General features: G+C 36.0%; 1 protein-coding gene and 1 non-coding gene across 3 annotated transcripts in view; both read right to left on the bottom strand.

The window, feature by feature from the left end:
* FNDC3A (fibronectin type III domain containing 3A) overlaps nt 1-17,892 on the bottom strand; it is a 229,773-nt gene that overhangs the window by 203,826 nt on the left and 8,055 nt on the right. The gene's annotated exons all lie outside the window — the stretch shown is intronic.
* On the bottom strand, nt 13,394-13,496 carry LOC115930506 (U6 spliceosomal RNA). The gene has a single exon (XR_004067137.1). It is a non-coding gene; the product is annotated as a U6 spliceosomal RNA (small nuclear RNA).

The following is a 17,892-nucleotide window of genomic DNA, read 5'->3' as shown; positions in this document are numbered from 1 at the left end:
ATGCTCTACAAACAATTTGTGCAGTTAACGCAATCATCACAGGGTCCTGAGGCGACATACATCCTCCTCAGCTTACAAAGATGATGGGATTAAGAGATTAAAGACAGGCACAGGAAATCACAAGGGTATTGACTGGGGAAGTGATAAGTGTCTATGAAATCTTCACAATTTATGTTCGGAGATCACAGTAAATACAGGCGTAATAAATTATAAAAGTATTAATTTGGGGAACTAATAAATGTCCATGAAATCTTCACAATTTATGTTTTTCTGCCATGGCTTCAGCTGATCCCTCCATTCGGGGTCCCTGACTTCCCTCAACAAAAGGCATCTAAACTGGACAGGAAGAAATAAAATTACCTCTGTTCACAGACAATATAATCTTATAGGCAGAAAACCCTAAAGATTACACACACACACACACACACAAAACCTGTTAGAACTAATAAGTGAATTCAGCAAAGTTGCAGAATACAAAATCAATACATAAAAATTCATTGTTTCTATATATAACAATGAAAATTTGAAAAAGAAATAAAAAAACTCCATTTACAATAGCAACCAAAAGAATAAAATACTTAGGAATAAACCTAATCAAGGAGGTGAAAGCCATACACTGAAAACTACAAAACACTGCTGAAAGAAATTAAAAACACAAATAAATGCAGAAACACCCCATGTTCACGAAGTGAAAGATTTCATATTGTTAAAATGTCCATACTGTCCAAAGCAATCTGCAGATTCAATGCAATCCCTATCAAAATACCAATAGCTTATTTTGCAGGAAAAGAAAAATCCATTCTAAAATTCTAGTATCTCAGGGGATCCCAAATAATCAAAGCAATTTTGAAAGAAAACAAAGTTGAAGGACTCACACTTCCTGATTTCAAAGCATATTACAAAGCCACAGGAATCAAAACAGTGTGGTACTGGCATAAAGACAACAGACTAGTGAAATAGAATAGAGAGCCTAGAAATAAGTCTTTAGCATATATGACCAAATAATCTTCAACGAGAGTGCCAAGATCATTCAATGAGGAAAGGACAGTCTCTTCAACAAATGATGTATGAAAAACTGGATAGCCACATGCAAAACAATGAATTTGGATTATCTTACACTATATACAAAAATTAACTCAAAATGGATTAAAGATCCAAATGTAAGAACCAAACTGTAGAACTTCTAGAAGAAAACATGGGGAAAAGCTTCATGATTTTAGATTCGGCAATTATTTCTTGGATATGACAGCAAAAACACACATAACAAAGGCAAAAACAGACAAATGGGACTTAATCAAACTTAGAAACTTTTGTGCATCAGAAGACACAATCAACAGAGTAAAGAGGTAATCTATGGAATGGAAGAAAACATTTACAAATTGTCTTAGCTTGGTCTGCTATTTTAAAAAAACCCACAAGAGTGTGTAACTGAAACAACAGACATTTATTTGTCACACTTCCGGAGGCTGGGAAGTTTAAGATCCAGATGCTGGTAAATTTGGTTCTTGGTAAGGATCCTCTCTTCCGGGCTTTCAGATGGCTATCTTCTTGCTGTTGCCTCACATGAGGGAGAGAGGATGCTCTGTGTCTCTTACTCTTCTTATATAAGAACACTAATCACATCATGGGAGCTCCACCCTCATGACCTCATCTAAGTCTAACTATTTTCAGTAATTATCTCCCAAAGTCTCCACCTCTTAATACTATCATTTTGGGGGTTAGGGGTTCAATATATGAATTCCGGAGAGACACTAATATTCAGTCTATAATATTCGGCCCCTGACCTTCCAAAATTCATGTCATTTTCATTCTATCCCAACAGCCCCCAAAGTCTTAACTCACAGAAATATCAACTCTAAAGTCCAAGGTCTCATCTAAGTATCATCTAAATCAGATACAGGTGAAGGTAGAGGTACAATTCATCCTGAGGCAAAATTCCTTTCCAGCTTTTGTGAAACCAGATATGTTATGTATTTGCAAAAGACAATGGTGGGACAGGCACAGGACAGACATTCCCACTCCAAAAGGGAGAAATCAGATGAAAGAAAGGGGTGACATGTCCCAAGCAAGTCCAAAACCTACCAAGGCAAATACCGTTAGATCTTAAGGCTTGAGAATCATCATCTTTGATTCAATGCTCTGCTTTCCATATCCACTGGGGTGATGGTCCTGCCTTCCAGATACTGAAATGGCAGCATCACTCCCATGGCTCAGTGAGGTGACCTGTCCCTTCTGCTTGGTGGAGCCCTGACCATGCAGCACTCTCACAGGGACCTTCCCACGAGGCTCTGCTGCGGGGCAGTCCTGCCCTTTAAAGCTGAGGTGGAAGCGGCCTTGCCCTTTGGGCCCATGCACTTTGGATTTGTAGTGGGCGTAGCAGCCCTGATGACCTCTGAATTGCCTTTGGAGTCCTTCTCCCTTTTCTGAAATGATCATGCGTGTTCACAGTCTTCCTTCATTCTATCCCATGTTCTCTATTTCCTTTAATCTCAGCTGGCAGTGTTTCTAATATAATTCAGTCTCTATTCCTGGCTTCGGTTGAGATGGCTATTAGGTCCATGGTTTACACCCATGCTAATCTTCTTAGCAAACGGTCAGCCAGCCACACCTTTGATGTTCTCTTCCAAATGTTCTTTCTCATTTCTGTAATATGGACATGCTGAGAATTTTCCAGATCTTTAAGTTCTGGTGCCTTTTTGCTTCAATTCATTTCTCTTTCTTCAATTCATTTCTCTCTTCTTACATTTTACTACAGGTTGAGTATCCCTTATCCAAAATGCTTGGGACCAAAAGTGTTTAACATTTCACATTTTTTTCAGATTTTGGAATATTTGCTTACTCGTAATGAAATATCTTAGGGATGAAACTCAAGTCTAAACACGAAATTCATTTATGTTTTACATACATCTTACATAGCCAGAAGGTAATTTTACATAGTGTTTTAAATAATTTTGTGCATGAGACAAAGTTTTGACTGTTTTAACTGCAACCCATCACATGATGGAATTTTCCACTTGTGGCATCATGCCAAAGCTCAGAAAGTTTCAGATTTTTGAGCTTTTTATATTTCGGATTTTTAAATTAGGGATGCTCAACCTGAATAAGCAGTGAAGAGAAAACAAACTGCTCCTTCAACACTTGGCTTAGAAATCTCTTTACCTAAACACCCAATTTAACAGTTCACAAGTTCTGCCTTCTAGAAAACACTGGAACATGAGCATAATTCAGTCAAATTCTTTGCCACTTTATTACAAGGACTGCCTTTTCTCCATTGTCCAAATCATGCTCCTCATTTCCATCTGAGACCTCATCAGAATGGCCTATCACCCATGTTTCAAATGACATTCTGTTCATGATTATTTATGTGTCCTCCTTGAAGATGGAGGCTTTCTCTCCAGCTCTCCTCTTTTCTCTGTGAGCCCTCACTGGAATTGCCCCTAGCAGTCTGGTTGCAGCAATCTCAGCACTTTTTTTTTTTTTATGCACACACCTCAAAACTTTTCCAGCCTCTACTCATTACACAGTTCCAAAGCTACTCCCACATTTTTAGGTACTTGTTATAGCAGTCACCCATTTCTTAGTACCAATTACCGTCTTACTGAACTTAGGCTACTACAGCAAAATAACATAGTCTGGGTGCTTTAAACAACAGACATAATTTTTAACAGTTATGGAGGCCAAGATGTCCAAGATCAGGGTGCTAGCATGGTTGGCTTTTTGGTAAGAACCCTCTTTCTGGCTCTCAGATGGCTACCTTCTCCTTTTGTCCTCAAGGCAGAGAGCATGCAAGCTCAGGTCTCTTCTTCTTCTAAGGACACTAATCTGATCATGGGGACCCCCCCATGCTCATGCTCTCCTCTAAGCCAAATTATCTCCAAAAGCTCCAGCTCCACATACTGTCACACTGGTGGTTAGGGCTCAATGTATGAATTTTGAGGGGTATACAAACATTCAGTCCATAACACTATCAGGTGCTTTCTCACTCAGCCGCTGACATAATTCTGAATCTGTTCTTGTTTCCTTATACATGTATTCTGCTAGTTTTCTTCCTTAACCTTATTATTCATATCCGCTAATTCCACCTAGATTTGTTATCTATATGATGACAACAGCTTAGACCTAGAAACTAAGGGAAATAGCTCATGAGAATAAGCTTGGTCTGGGGTTTGAAACTTCAGCTCTTTTTGTCTAAAAAGCATGTGGAAAAATGCAAAGCAGGATTACATCTTGGATTACAGCAATACTACAACTGAAGTACTGATAGGAAAAATATGTACATTTAGATTGAGACATCCAATGTCTTTTTTTTTTTTTTTTCTTGAGACGGAGTCTCGCTCTCGTTACCCAAGCTGGAGTGCAATGGTGTGATCTCCACCCACTGCAACCTCTGCCTCCTGGGTTCAAGCAATTTTCCTGTCTCACCCTCCCGAGTAGCTGGGATTACATGCGCCTGCCACCATGCCCAGTTAATTTTTTGTGTTTTTAGTAGAGATGGGGTTTCACCATGTTGGTCAGGCTGGTCTCGAACTGCTGACCTCAAATGATCCACCCAACAAGGCCTCCCAAAGTGCTGGAATTACAGGTGTGAGCCACCATGCCCTGCCGAAATCCAATGTGTTTTGATGTGGTTTTTTGATGTGTCCAATTCAAACTAAAAACTACATGTCTCCTGAGCCATATCTGAAACCACAAGACTATCATATGCAGTTGTTCCTTGGTTTCTACAGGGGATTGGTTCCAGGATCCCCAAAGATGCCAAAATCCACAAAACCTTAAGCTCCTTATATAAATGTTGTAGTATTTGCATATAACCTATGCACATTCTCCTGTATACTTTAAATCATCTCTGTATGACTTATAATACCTAATACAATATAAATGCTACGTAAATAGTGATACTGTATTGTTTAGGGAATAATGAAAAAGAAAAGCTCTGTACATATTTAGTACAGATGCAACAATCCATTTTTTCCCAAATATTTTTGATCCACGGTTGATTGACTCCATGGATGTGAAACCCCCAAAAATGGAAGGCTGACTGTACTCCAAAGAGCTTTAGTCATTTAACTCTAGAATTTAGGAGTATTTTTAAATATACACATGAACAAAATGTTAGGTAAAAATATTAGAATTACAGTAGCAACTGTATCAAGATGGTGAGATTATGTAACTGTTTCTCTCTATTTCTCAAGTTTTTTTTGTAATATGGATATGGTTTATACCACCATCAAAATTTTGATTTAAAAGTTAATAGTCTTGAAGAGCCATAGGCAACCACACATATTTGGCTTCTCAACCATCTAAGTACCCTTTCAGGAGAATTTAAATAAGTTCTGCCAGAACTTGGACTTTATCCAAAATACTAATTTATCTCATGAACTGATATCCTAAAATGTATTTTTCCAATTTAGACTTCTACTTCATTTTTAACGTTTGGATTTTTCATCTTCTAAACTTGACTATGTTAGACTAAAAATAAGGTATTTGAAATCACCTGTGGTGGAATTTCCTGAGATGAAACTCATGGGAATCACTCTGCAAAACTATCCTATCATTTCTTATCAGAAACCAAAAACAAATATTTCATAGACTGTATTTAACCATAAGAACAGGATATTAGCTTATTTTATATTTTTGCCAAAACTAATTAATTCTTTGAATTACCCTCTTTGATGTCAACTGTACTGCAGAAAAATGGCTCTTAAAAATATAATTACATGCATTATTTCAGTTCACCTTAAATGTCCATATGTTAATGTGAAATTTTATGAAGACATAATAAGCAATCTTGTTATCTTCTATATTTATAATAGAAATGTATATTGGTAGAGAAAGTGAAAAGGGAGGAGGATGGTAAGAAGACAGTGCTATTAATCATTTTCAATGACTGATATTAAATTTTAAAAAAGACAACTTTTTATAATTCAAAAGATGTATGCTTAATCTAGTTCCTTGCTTTTCTTTCTCTCCCCCATGCTCACTTTTTTCATATCTTTGGATACTGGAAGTATAAAACAGTACAAGATTTGGTACAAAAAAAAGGCTACAACTAAGATTGTTATGCTAAAAAAAAAAAAAAAGGCAGTCCTCAATCAAGAAATAGGCTCCCTTACAGTATTTTGTTAGAAGTCAGATATATCTGAAAATTTTAAAAAAGAAATAAATAAAAAGGCCTTTCACTCTTACAGTGGCTCACGACTGTAATCTCAGCAATTTAAGAAGCTGAAGCAGGAGGACCACCTGAGTCCAGGAGTTTGAGACCAGCCTGGGCAACATAGAGACCTTATTAATATTATTATTAGTTGTTTTAAAGTCAGATATAATTGGAAAATATTTTCTCACTGAAACACCATAATAAGTGATGATTTCGTTCTCAGATCATGATGTAAGAGTTAAATTTAACCTACATCTTTCTTAAAACCTTTTATTGTGGAAAACTTCAAACATACACCAACGTAAACATAATAGTATAATGAACCCCATGTACTCATTACCCAGCTTCAACTCATGACCAGTCTAGTTTCATCTATATCCCACTTCCTGTCTTGCAGTATTATGAAACACATCTAGGACATTCCAAAACTTCATTTGCAAATATTTCCTTTTTTTTTTTTTTTTTTTTTTTTGAGACGGAGTCTTGCTCTGTCACCCAGGCTGGAGTGCAGTGGCACGATCTCGGCTCACTGCAACCTCCACTTCCCAGGTTCAAGCAATTCTCCTGCCTCAGCCTCCCGAGTAGCTGGGATTACAGGCATGCGCCACCACGCCCAGCTAATTTTTGCATTTTTAGTAGAGATGGGGTTTCACCATGTTGGCCAGGCTTGGTCTCAAACTCCTGACCTTGTGATCTGCCCGCGTTGGCCTCCCAAAGTGCAGGGATTACAGGCGTGAGCCACTGCGCTCAACCACAGCAAATATTTCAGTATGTATCTCTGAAAGACAGGAACTCCTTTTTAAAACATAATTACAAAACCATTACCATACATACACTTCAATAATTCCTTAAATCATCAAATATGTAGTCAGTGTTCAAATTTTGCATTGTCTTGTTTTTATTAAAACTTGTTTGAATCAGGATTTGTATTAGATGTGCACACTACTATTTGCCATGTCTTTAAAAACCTCTTTTAATCTAAGTACCATCCATTTGACTGTCAAGACTTTAATAATGTTTTAAAAGCAAGTAATTTTTTTATTTCTGAAGACCACATTAGTCTACTTTTTTATTTTTGAAAAAATCAATAATTTATATCAGTCCTCAAAAGTGACTTTAACTAGATCATATATAGCTGACGAATCTTTTCATCTGGATATATGAAGAGACAATCAATGGAGGTAATTTAAAGAACATTAGCAAGATCACACTTCCCATTTTAATTTGATTAGAAAAATCTCAAATAGCCAATTTCTAAGATTAACAAATGTATTATCAACCTAGTGAAACACAGTTTTCTATATCTTTATTCATAATTGCTGTTAAGATACTAAAACTTCATTACTATCTACCATTATTTTGCCTAAGAGCACATTCTGGGCACATTTCACTCTCTTGATCAAAAATTTAAAAAGGAGTCATGGAAGGATTTTATATTATGAGGATTTTTTTAACCCACAGAAAAGCTGAAGTAACTGAACAGTAAACACCCATATACTTGCCACCTAGGTTCTAAAATTGACAGGATTTAATTGCATGTATTCCTCTAGCGATCTTTTTTAAATGCACTTCAAAGCAGCAGACATCAGTATACTTCACCCCTAAACACTTCTGCATGTGTTACTAGCATTCAAAATTTTTAGTTCCTTAAAAAAAAGTTCATGTATGGTAAAATGTACACATCTTCATTAAAAATTTTTTTGTCAAATTCCTTTTACCAGAAATGTACAAATCTTAAGTGTGCTATCATATGAGATTTTTAAAAATGAAACTACTATAAGTATCTAAGAATCTAAAGTCCTATTGTTGCTCTAAGATCACAGCTTTCAAATCCTGGTATGTATCAGAATGACCTGCATGGATTATTAAAACAGATTCCTGGGCCACACACACAGAGTTTCTGACTCAACAGGTGTGTGGTGGGGCCCAGTAAATCACATCTCTAATAAGTTCCCAGGTTAGGCTGATGCTGCGAGTCTCTGGGCCATACAAATCTAAGACTAAACAAGTTTTTACATTAAGTACTAACTGATAATAAGGATGTAAAGTTGATAACAATGTAAGGTGTATACTTCATTCTGGAAAGCCTCATCCCAGATGTGAATACATTATCTTTCAACTAGAAACGGATAAAAATACTGACCTAAGGATAAGAAAGTATTCGTAGAGGAATCAAGTTTAATGAAGAATTTTTAATTGCCTTTGGATATTACGGTCAAATCAATATACTAGGAGAGTATGATATACTATCCTTAGATTGAAGTTGCTATTTCCTGTAGATTAAACAAAGTTGAAACTTTCAAATACTCTTGGGAAATGGCAGAGTAATGAGTTAAATGTATTAAACAAACACGCATCAAGTAGTTGTTATAACTACTTGGTTGGTGCAAAATAATTGCGGTTTTTGCCATTACTTTTAAGGGTACAAATGGTACTTTTAATTGAAAGCAATGGCAAAAACCAGTTACTTTTGCACCAACCTAATACAATGTGTCAACTACTCTTGATTTTTGAAATAGCTTTACTGAGGTATAACTGACATATATCAAATTGCACATGTTTAAAAGTGTACAATTTGATAAATTTTGACACATAAATACACCTGTGAAACTGTTACCATAATCAAGATAATGAACTCACCCGTCATCTCTCAAATTTTCCTACTAACCATTTGTGAACTGGAGCCTTTGCATTTCCATGAACAATGATGTTGTTTTCATGTGCTTATCTGCCATCCAGGTATATTTTTGGTTGACTATTTTTTGGATTATTTTGTCCATTTAGTTACTAGACTGTTTTCTTATTATTGAGTTTTGATAGTGCTTTATACATTCTAGATAGCAGTCCTTTACCAGATAAGTGATTTACAAATATTTTTCTCCCAGTCTGCGGCTTGTTTTTATATTCTCTTACCAATGTCTTTTGAAGTTTTAAATTATGATAAAGTACAATTTATCGATTTGTCATTTTATGAATGGTGCTTTCAATGCTATACTTAAGAAATCTTCACCTAATGCAAGGTCACAGAGATTTTCTCCTATGTTTTAAGAAATTTCATAGTTTTAGGCTTTACATTCTTTCTACTTTCTATTGAGAGGGGTATTGAAATCTCTGCTAAAATTGCACTATTTGTATACAGACAATCCCCAACTTGTGATGGTTCAACTTACAATTTTTGGACTTTATGATGGAGCAAAAGAGATACACATTTAGTAGAAACCATATATCAAGTATCCATACAAGCATTCGGTTTTCCACTTTTCAGTATTCGATAAATTACATGAGACATTCAACACTTTATTATAAAATAGGCTTTGTGTTAGATGATTTTGTTCATCAACCATATAATAATGTAAGTGTTCTGAGCACATTTAAGATAGGCTAGGCTAAGCTACGATGTTCAGTAGGTTAGGTGAATTAAACTCATTTTTGACATATTTTAACCAGGTGGGTTTATCGAGACATAACCTCATCATGAATTAAAGAGCATCTGTATTTCTCTTTGCAGTTCCAGCATATATTCAGAAACACTCTCTTTTTTTTTTCCTTTTTTCTTTTTTTTTGAGACAGGGTTTTGCTGTGTCACTCAGGCTGGAGTGCAGTGGTGTGAGCATAGCTCACTGCAGCCTCAACCTCCCAGGTTCAAGCAATCCTCCCACCTCAGCCTTCCTAGTAGCTGGGTCTACAGGTGTGTGCCACCACACCCAGATAATTTTTGTATTTTTTTGTAGAGACGGAGTTTCAACACATTGCCCAGGCTGGTCTCGAACTCCTGGACTCAACTGATTCAACCCCCTCAGCCTCCCAAAGAGCTGGGATTACAAACATGAGCCACTGCCCCCAGGCCAGTTCCTATACTAGATGCATAAATATTTATAATTCCATGCCCTCTTAATTAATCCCTTTATTAGTATGAAATAATCCTCTTTATCTCTGGTTAGAATTCTTTGTTCTGTAACCTAACTTCTGGTTTAACTTACTGATTTCAGTTTTCTTTTGGATAGTGTAAGCATGGTATATCTTTTTCCATCCTTTTAACTTACTTAAAGTGGATTTCTTGTAGATGTGAAATATTTGGGTCTTAATTTTAAAAAACTGAATCCAACAATCCCTGACTTTTAATTGCGGTGTTTAGGCCATTTATATGTAATGTGATTGTTGATACGACTGGATTTATATCACCATCTTGCTATTTGTTTCAAATGTTCTTTGTCCCCTTTTCCCTCTTCATCTGCTTCATTTTGAATTATTTCCTATTATACCATCCCCTCTCTCTTGTTGATTTATAGGCTACAACTCTTTGTTACTTGAGCGGTTTCTTTAAAATTTACAATACACATGTTTTACTTATTACTGTATACCTTCAAGTAATACACTACTTCAGGAATATGTATCAGAACCTTACAACAATAAATCTGCAATTTCTCTGGGATTTTTGCTATTATTGTATATTTTACTTTTACATGTTTTAAACCTCACGTTGTCATTTTTTAGGGGAGGGCAGGGTCTCTATTGCCCAGGCTAGAATGCAGTGGTGTGATCTCAGCTCACTGCAATCTCCGCCTCCTGGGTTCAAGCGATCCTCCCAACTTAGCCTTCCGAGTGGCTGTGACTACAAGCATGCACCACCATGCCTGGCTAATTTTTGTATTTTTTTTTTTTTTTTTGGAGAGACAGGATTTCACCATGTTGCCCAGGCTGGTCTCAAACTCCTGGGCTGAAGCAATCTGCCTGCCTTGGCCTCCGAAAGTGCTGGGATTACAGGCACGAGCCACCACACCTGGCAACTGCCATCATTTTTATATTAAACAGTCATTTGTCTTTTAAAGATATTCAAATAATAATTTTTTTAAAATCCTATATATTTGCCCAGATAGTTACCACCTCCAGTACTCTAAACTCCTTGTGGCCAAGTTTCCATGTGGTTTAATTTTCCTTCTGCTTGAAGGACTCTATTTAACATGTCTTTTAGTTCATAAATGAAAGTGATAAATTATTTCAGCTTTTGTATATTTGAAATTTTTATTTTGCCTTTATTTTGAAAGATAGTTTGGGTAAGAAGTCCCAGGTTGACAGTTTTTGCAAAAAAGTTTTAAAGCTATTGCTTCACTGTCTTCTAGCTTACATTGTTTCTAATGACAGATCTGATGTCACCCTTATCTTTGTTCTGTTTTTATTTGGCTGCTTTTAAGATTTCCTTTATGGGCCGGGCACGGTGGTTCACGCCTATAATCCCAGCACTTTGGGAGGCCAAGGTGGGCGGATCACGAGGTCAAGAGATGCAGACCATCCTGGCCAACATGGTGAAACTCCATCTCTACTAAAAATACAAAAATTAGCTGGGCATGGTGGCATGCACCTGTAATCCCAGCTACTCGGGAGGCTGAAGCAGGAGAATCGCTTGAACCTGGGAGGCGAAGGTTACAGCGAGCCAAGATTGTGCCACTGCACTCTAGCCTGGCAAAAGAGCGAGACTTTGTCTCAAAAAAAGAAAAAAAAAGTTATCTTTAAGTGATTTATGATGTGTTTTAGCAGAGTTTTATTCATCTTTCTTATGCTTATTGTGCTTATTGGTTTATAGTTTATATCTATTTTGGAAAATAGCCATTATTTCTTCAAATACTTTTTCAGTTATTGTCTCCAAATTCTATTTTCTTCTGTGCTTCATTTTGGATAGTTTCTATTGCTGTATCTTCATGTACACTTATCTTTTCTTTGACAAAGTCTAACATGCCATTAATGTAGTATGTCTTTGACACGTAATTTTAATCTGACAGTATCTCTATTTAACACGTTCAATCTTTTTGTTAGCTTCTCCAACAGTCATAACTGTTTCAATGACTATCATCATCAGTATCATTTGAAGGCCAATTTCAAGTGATTAATTTTTCTCAATATGGTTTGTATTTTCCTGCTTCTTTGCAGACTCAGTAATTTGAACTGCATGTAAGATACTGTTAACTTTATCTTGTTGGCTGTTGGATATTTTTGTATTTCCATAAATAATCTGGAGATTTGTTATAAGATGTGGCTAAGGGACTCGGACAAAGTTTGATTCTTTGGGACTTGCTTTTACGATGGATTAGGCAAGAACAGAGCTGCATTTAATATGTAATTAATTTTTCCCCACTACTAATGCAAAACCCTCCAGAGTACTCTACTGAATGCCTTGTGAACTATGAGGCTTTCTGTTCTAGCTAGTGGAAACAGGCACTTCTTCTGGCCCTGTGTGAGTTTGGATACTGTTCTATATACAATCTTTTTAGTTGGCTCTTTCTCCAGCCCTGTGTAGTTTCCTTAAATGTTTATGTTTATCCGTACTTTGCTGAACACTTAAGGTTTTCATGTCTGATAGCTTTAACTTATAAATTACTACAAGCTTTTTCTTATCTTTTTTTTTTTTTTTTTTTTTGAGACAAGTTCTCACTCTCTCACCCAGGCTGGAGTGCAGTGACACAATCATGGCCCACTGCAGGCTCCTGGGCTTAAGCAATTCTCCCACCTCAGCCTCCAAAGTAGCTGGAACTACAGGCATGTGCCACCATGCCTGGCTTACTTACTTATTTACTTATTATTTAGTAAAAACAAGGTCTTGCTATGTTGCTCAGGCTGGTCTCAAACTCCTCATATCAAGCAATCCTCCCACCTCAGCCTCCCAAAGTCCTGGGACTATTAAGTGTGAGCCAAGCACCTGGCCATACTACAAGCTTTTAAATTATAAATTACTATATTATGGCTTTTATCATTCTCATATGCAATTTAGATTCTGGAGAAGGTTGTTTAACCCTTTAATGTATAATGATACATATCTGCAGTAACAATATTTTTGGCTTTACCTGTTGCTAAAGTAGGTGTATTCATGAACATTCCAATTTGGCTTGGATGTTGACATTTCATCAGTGATGTACTGTTTATGAATTTATGCTTTGGGGTGGAGAGTTCTGTAGATGTCTATTAAGTCCACTTGATCCAGAGCTGAGTTCAAGTCCTTAATATCCTTGTTAATTTTCTGTCTCGTTGATCTAATATTGACAGTGGGGTGTTAAAAGTCTCCCACTATTACTGTGTGGGAGTCTAAGCTTCTTTGTAGGTCTCTAAGAACTTGTTTTATAAATCTGGGTGCTCCTGTATTGGGCACATACATATTTATGAGAGTTAGCTCTTCTTGTTGCATTCAGCCCTTTACCATTATGTAATGCCCTTCTTTGTCTTTTTTTATCTTTGTTGGTTTAGAGTCTGAAAAATACAGAACGCTTCATGAATTTGTGTGTCATCCTTGTGCAGGGGCCATGCTAATCTTCTCTGCATCGTTCCAATTTTAGTATATGTGCTGCCAAAGCACGCACAAATTTATGCTATTTAAATAAGTTATAATGTATTTTTGTTTAAGTGCCATAACATTTTTATATACAGGGCAGTGATTATAGCCATAGTTTCATAATGCAATAGGTCAAACCATATGAAACTGCCACTGAGGTCAAAAACTTTAAAATATCAACAATTTAACCTAATGAAAGTGTTCATACACTTACAAAGAAATCAATAATTTACACAGATTGTTAGCAACAAATTTACTGTAACTTATTTATCTTATTCTTCTCCAATCCCACATCCACTGGAAAGAAGGAAAGAGTAGTGTTGGTCGGATGGATAAGCCTCACTCTTTTATGTCCCTTAAGTGAAGAAAGGTTTAAAAGGGAAGAGGGCATTCAGAGCCACCATCCTTACCCTTCTTAGTCAGATATACTAAATTTAAATTTAATTAGACATTTAGGAGATACAGCCCCCATTCTCCCACTAAGAAATTATACCTTAATACTGACATGAAAATCGTGTTAAAATAGACTTCAAAGGAAATCTTGATCAAAAATATACTTCCAGTCAGGAAACTATGGAAACAAGAGAGAAAGAACTGCTTCCAAGAAACGAACCCCAGTCCATTAAAGGACTGATAGTGTGCACATAGATCAGTTTTTCTTTTAAGTAACATCTTCTTAAGTTCCACATATAGCTCTAGCTGTCTAGTGTCTTTGGAGCACATAGGCTACCCTTTAGAGCCAAAAGGCAACTACACCTGGGACAATCCTATTTTCACTTCCAAATATTTTACTGTCCTTTTTAGAAGTATTATATAAAACTTTAGTTTTTATATTATAGATTGTTAACTTTGCTCTTGTAGAACTTCAAATCCATTGGTGTGATTTTTGGACTGAAGATTAAACCTGTAGTTTCTGAATATTTTCTGGCCACAGTAATACATTGGTAACTAAATTCACAACAGAAAGTTTGAGTCCCTGTGTAAAAGCTACTGTATTACTATAACTTAACCATATTAACATGTTTCCTTCACTAATTCCTCCAAAATAATTTTATCATAATAAAATCAAGAAACATTTATTTCCTATAAGTAGATTTGTCTGCAGAATCCAGTAGTCCTTAAAGTAGTCCTTTCTGAGATGACCAGATTCTTTGTTTATAAATCTACAACTATGCCTTGGTTAGAGATTGCCTCTAATCATACTCATCTTCCTTCAACTTCTTTTTAAAAAAATCTTCCGGGCCAGGCGCAGTGGCTCACGCCTGTAATCCCAGCACTTTGGGAGACTGAGGTGGGCGGATCATGAGGTCATGAGTTTGAGACCAGTCTGACCAACATGGTGAAACCCCGTTTCCACTAAAAAATACAAAAAATTAGCCAGGTGTGGTGGCACGTGCTTCTGGTCCCAGCTACTCAGGAGGCTGAGGCAGGAGAATCTCTTGAACCTGGGAGGCGGAGGTTGCAGTGAGCCGAGATCACGCCATTGCACTCCAGCCTGGGCGACAGAGCAAGACTCCGCCTCAAAAAAAAAAACAAAAAATAACTTCCTTCTCTTTACTCTGTCTTCCTCTTAAGCTTCTGATTCCTCTCTTGACCTCTATCATTAACTGTCTTGAAATATTAGGTTCTAATATTAAAGGGGAGGATCAAAATATCCAGACATATGGGACTTTAAAAAAACTACATTCGAAATTATAACTTTATATTTAAAAAAGCAAAGTGTTTTTATAACAGAAACTCTGAAAATAAAAAGCACTTTATTTTGTCTTGGTTGGCAGTTGTAGTTATAGAGGTTAAGAATCACTGGTAGAATTCTCACTTCTTTAACCCACTTTAACACAGTTTCAGATCCAACACTATACAGAAATTGCTATTTCTAAAAACACCAATGACTTCAGACACCAACTGGGAAGCTTCTGCAAGTGAAAGGAAGTGCTATTAAAAATTACGCAGGGAAAACCGACATAAATCAAAGCTATCCACCCAGGAGGAATGGTCCTAATCAGGACCAATCATAACAAAGCCTTACATGTGTTGTTATGTTTGTTATATCACAAAGGCTGTACTTGCTTATACTTGAAAATATACATACAAACATTGTTTTTAACTCTTTCCTGATCCCTAATCCAACTCCTATTTCTATAGCTAACAACTGTGGTGTACCCTTCTAGTCTTCTTCTCTGCGCTTACCTGTGTGTTAGGTTTTCTGGGATTGGTTGTTACATAAGTGAAATCACATACATTGCTTTTGTGTATTGTATTTTTTGTGTGTGTGTATGAATTGTGTCTTTGTGTATGTATTATATTGTATCTTGCCCTTTCATGTAAAATATCTTAAGAAGTACATCTATGTCTATTTCATGTTTTTTCATAAGTATCTAATATTATAGTGTAAGGGCACACCATAATTTAACTGTTCTAATGATGATCTTATTACTTCCAGTTTCCCATCATACATTTTCTCCTCTGCATGGAATAATCATGCAATATGCTCTATTAATGAATGATAGCATTTCTATATTACAGACATATAGAAATAAAACTTCTGGCTCAGGAGAATGTACATTTGAAATGGATAGATACTGCCAAACTTTTCTCCTAAAAAGATGAAGCTACTTATATTCGGTTCAATAGTATTTCTTCAAAACTTAACAGGCTACCTATATTTCTACCTCTATAAATTTCCTGCTTACATTCTTTCCCATTTTCTATCAGGTTATCTTTTTCATATTGATTTGTAGGTACACCTTATATACCTTGAATATTAATTTTGTCTATTACATGTCGAATATTTTATCCCAGTCTATTGCTTGCCTTCCTTTCTAAATGGCATCTAAGTTTGATGTCTCACTTAAAAGGCCTTCTCTACTCCAACGATTTTTTAAATTAACTTTTAAAAGTTTTGTCATTTTATTTTTTATTTATCAACATTTAGTCCACTCGGGGCTGGGCACGGTGGCTCACGCCTGTAATCGCAGCACTCTGGGAGGCCGAGGCGAGCAGATCACAAGCTCAAGAGATCGAGACCATCTGGCCAACATGGTGAAACCCCGTCTCTACTAAAAATACAAAAACTAGCTGGGCGTGGTGGTGGGCACCTGTAATCCCAGCTACTTGGGAGGCTGAGGCAGGAGAATCGCTTGAACCCGGGAGGTGGAGGTTGCAGTGAGCCGAGATCACGCCACTGCACTCCAGCCTGGTGACAGAGCGAGACTCCATCTCAAAAATAAATAAATAAATAAATAAATATAAAAAACCATTTAGTCCACCTGGAACTTAGTTTTGAGAGTGTCACGAAGTGGGTACCTAACTATCTTTACTTCAATTAGACAGTTGATTGCCCCACATCCTTTATAGACCAGTTCTTCCATTACTCATTCATTTATCATACAATTCTTCTTTATCCACGTTTATCTATGGATCTTCTCCTGAATTTATTATTCTATTCCTTTGATCAATATGCCTATTCCTACTCCAAATTCTTATTTTAATAATTGTAATTTTATAATGTTTCGACCTTTGATGGGTCCCATTTATTATACTTTTTTTTTGAAATTTACTTGGCCATTCTTGTGCATGCTTCCTTCTCAAAACTTGAACCATCAGTTTGTCAAATTCCATTTTAAAACTCCTGTTGAATTTCTGATTAGAACTACATTGACTTTATAGAATAATTTAGTAAAAGCTGCCATTTTTATGGCATTAAGTTGACACATTCATGAATATTCCTCCATCCATTCACATCTTTTTGCAGTTTTCTTCACATAGCTATTACACATTTTATAATCTTAAGTATTTTATAGTTTAGGCTGCTACTTCTTATTACTGTATTTCATAGTTGGTTATTGTTGATATATAAGAAGGCTAATGAATTTTCTAATTTTATCTTATAGCCAATCAGCTTACTGAAATTTTTTAATACAAATCTTTTTCTGTTATCTCATTTTTTTTGTTATTTGTATTTGTATTATATTTATTTGTATTTGTAAGCAGTCATATCAACTCTAAATAATAGTGATACATTTTCCCCCTTTATTTACAGGTTAATTATTTTTCTTGTTCTTAATGTATTGCCTAAGACTTTTGAACCAATGTTGTGTTCCTATCTATTAATGAAAGTGCTTCTATTATTACTCTATGACATTTGGTGATAATAGTATCTACCACAGAGAGATGTTTTAAGGCTTAAGTAAACTGATACATATAAAGTTTTTTGCAATAGCACCCAGAATATAGAAAGTGTTTAATGCCTACTAATCATATTATTTACTAAGTGCCTTTTATTTGTCAAGCACAAATAAAAGTATATGCACGCACCACTGCAGAGGTTGGCAAACTAAAGCCTGTGGGCCAAATCTGGTCTGCTGCCTAGTTTCGTAAATGAAGTTTAATAGGAACACAGTCATGCCCATTGTTTATA

This window comes from Gorilla gorilla, chromosome 14 (genome assembly GCF_029281585.2).
Source record: "Gorilla gorilla gorilla isolate KB3781 chromosome 14, NHGRI_mGorGor1-v2.1_pri, whole genome shotgun sequence".
NCBI lineage: Eukaryota > Metazoa > Chordata > Mammalia > Primates > Hominidae > Gorilla > Gorilla gorilla.
This window is presented reverse-complemented; position numbering and strand designations above follow the sequence as displayed.